This window comes from Babylonia areolata, chromosome 1 (assembly GCF_041734735.1).
Source record: "Babylonia areolata isolate BAREFJ2019XMU chromosome 1, ASM4173473v1, whole genome shotgun sequence".
NCBI classification, from domain to species: Eukaryota; Metazoa; Mollusca; class Gastropoda; order Neogastropoda; family Buccinidae; genus Babylonia; species Babylonia areolata.
Window position 1 is genome coordinate 88,273,732 of NC_134876.1, and position 3,034 is coordinate 88,276,765.

The window sequence follows — 3,034 nt, forward strand, 5'->3', positions numbered from 1 at the left end:
GAGTGAGTGAGTGTGTGTGTGTGTGTGTGTGTGTGTGTCTGTCTGTCTGTCTGTCTGTCTGTCTGTGTGCATGAGTGTGAAGGTACGTGTTTGTGTCGCATCGCATTAAATTGCACATTAGATTATTGCATTGCACTGCACCACTTTATATCAAACACTATAATGACACCACAACAGAACAACTTCGAATGTTCAAGTAAGCACCGAGAACACCAAATTTCGTTTTGGTCACCCAGCACAAGTTCGATTTCACCACACCGTGCAGGTACGCACTCCCAAGTGATTTATACAGGTCTGGAGGAACTGTTATCTGTGATCTTCGCTACCCAAAAGCTTTCCGAAAGAGCCACAAAAAGGCATATTACTGTGTGCAGACTGAACCTTTTCTAAAATGGCCATAACCAGAGACGATCAAGATGTGAAGCGCAGCCAGAAGCACACTATACTGACGGTCTCATGCGCGTCCCTTGTTACTGGAGCGCATTGGATTAGGAGTTTATGACTTTGTGGGTTGGTTATTGGAGGAGTTTGGCGACACTTGCCAGCATTCAGACACTGGTCAGTGCGGCGAGTATCGATGCTGCTCTTTCTTGTTTGGTTAGGATTGTGTGTGTGTGTGTGTGTGTGTGTGTGTGTGTGTGTGTGTGTTTCTTTAGCAATTTTTTTTCTCAGTTTCCGCTATCTTTGTCACCGTTTCTTTTCTTTTCTTTTTTGTTCTTTCTTTCTTTCTTTCTTCCTGCATTTCTTCATCATTTTTTTTTTTTTTTTTTTATTGCAATCATTTTCAGTCTTAACCACACAACTGTTTTCATAAATAAATAAATAAATGGAAAAAAAAATCACGTGCCCTGGGGGCAAACCTGATGTAAGGGAGCGAGCACCCGACGTTCATTGACGGTTAACACCGGGTCTTTTCTTCAGCGCCGGGGAAAGCTCACGACCTTTCATGCTGCGCGCGCGCAGCACGTGCTCCCAGGGTATGGCGGGAGCTGTGTTTGGGAGAGATGCTATTTGCCTTTATTGCCCGGTTATGGCGCTGTGATGCACTGCACGGCCATAACACGGTCCGCGTTCTGCCCCGCGATGTCGGATTAGTTATTTCATTTCGGCAACGGTATAAGTGCATGGTGAGGCAAAGAAAGCAACCAGACCTCCTGTGTGTTAAGGATTTTGGGGGGAACGCTCCCCCTGCTGCTTGCAGATACTGAGAAGGAGATGGATGGTTCGACCAAAGACTCTCAGTGTTGTTTTTGTTTTTGTTGTTGTTGTTGGTGGTGGTGGTGGTGTGTGTGTGTGGTGTGTGTGTGTGTATGTGTATGTGTGTGTGTGTGTCTGTGTGTGTGTGTCTCTGTGTGCGTCTCTGTTTGTGTCTGTGTCTGTGTTTGCTCTTTTGTATGCGCAGTACCGTTACTCTGTGTGTGTGTGTGTGTGTGTGTGTGTGTGTGTGTCACGGTGTGTGTGTGTGTGTGTGTCACGGTGTGTGTGTGTGTGTGTGTGTGTGTGTGTGCGTGCGTGCTTGCCTGTGTGTGTGTGTATGTGTGAAAATAAGGATTGTGAGTGTTAAAACACTCAGCATTTGTCAGTGACCTTGCAGTCTACAGCGATTGAGAGTGATATTTCTCACTGATTCTCATTGGCGCTGGATCCATGACCATTCGCCCCCACCTTACTGATCCCTGGGCGTTGGCTGACTCATTTCATTTCCTGACTCCTTGCGGGACTTGCCCGCTGGGGAACCAAATCGAATGTGTGTGTGTGTGTGTGTGTGTTAGTGTGTGTGTGTGTGTGTGTGTGTCTGTGTGTGTGTGTGTGTGTGTGTATCTGTCTGTTTTTTGTCTGTGTCTGTGCGTGTGTCTGTCTGTCTGTGTGTGTTTGACAGATAGAGTTTTGAACAACCAATGTATGTACTTTCAGAAAGGATTTTTGTTTGGTTGTTTGTTGTTTTGTTTTGTTTTTCTTTTTGTTTGTTTGTTGTTGTTGTTGTTTTGTTTGTTTGTTAGTTTTTGTTTAGTTTTTTTCGCTTAGAGTTGATTTCATCAAGATTTTGCGCCTTTGTGTGTGTGTGTGTGTGTACTTATCTCTTTTTTTAAAATTCATTTATTTTATTTATTTATTTATAGACCTGACTAAGGGCGTTGAGTTATGCTGCTGGTCTGGCATCTGCTTGGCAGATGTGGTGTAGCGTATATGGATTTGACCGAACGCAGTGACGCCTTCTTGAGCAACTGATACTGATACTGATTGTTTGTTTGTTGTTTGTTGTTGTTTTAAATACAGATTAACATGCATAGAACAGAATTGATCTATCAGTCAAAGCTGGGGAAATTCACATTTGCTTTCTATGATCAAACGAAGTCAAGAATGGTGAGTGGAGAAGTGACATCATGCCACGGGAGAGCACTCAACAGTAAATGTTGGAATGAGAAACAACGACCACACTGATTAATTTTGTGTCATTAAACAAAACTGATTCTTCAGTTTCCCCGTAATGCTCAATAATCATTTGAATTTCGGTTTTAGATCCCAGATCAACAGAACGTTTACAAACTGCAGTCATAAGAGTACTGCCACATCATCGGCTGACGTAATTTCAAAAAAGCCTAAGTCAAATGAACTGAACATTGCAACTTAAGTGACGAAGGCGTGCAGCAGTACTAACCGCACATGTACCTGAAAACAGTTGAAAATACTACAGTTTCAGGCGGTTATAAAGATGCGAAATAGATTAAAATCTAGATTTTCATTATTGTGACGCTAATGACATGCTTTTGCTAGTAAAAATCTCAATTTTCGTTATTTGGACCCCTATGACATGTTTTTGTACACAGCTCAGAACAGCTGGCTACGTCTTTAGCCGGGCCAGGTATTTGCGAGCTGCGTCATGAATTATATTTCTCAAACAGTCAAACTGAATTTAGTAGTAATGTCTAAAACAATATGAAGGAAGGAAGAAAAAAAAAATGTGCATCGACCGGGAATCGAACCCGGGTCACCCGCGTGGCAGGCGAGTATTCTACCACTAGACCACCGATGC

At 43.1% G+C, this 3,034-nt stretch overlaps 1 non-coding gene across 1 annotated transcript; it reads right to left on the reverse strand.

Annotated features, from left to right (window-relative positions):
* Window positions 1-2,963: 2,963 nt before the first annotated feature.
* Window positions 2,964-3,034, reverse strand: Trnag-gcc (transfer RNA glycine (anticodon GCC)). The gene has a single exon. It is a non-coding gene; the product is annotated as a tRNA-Gly (tRNA).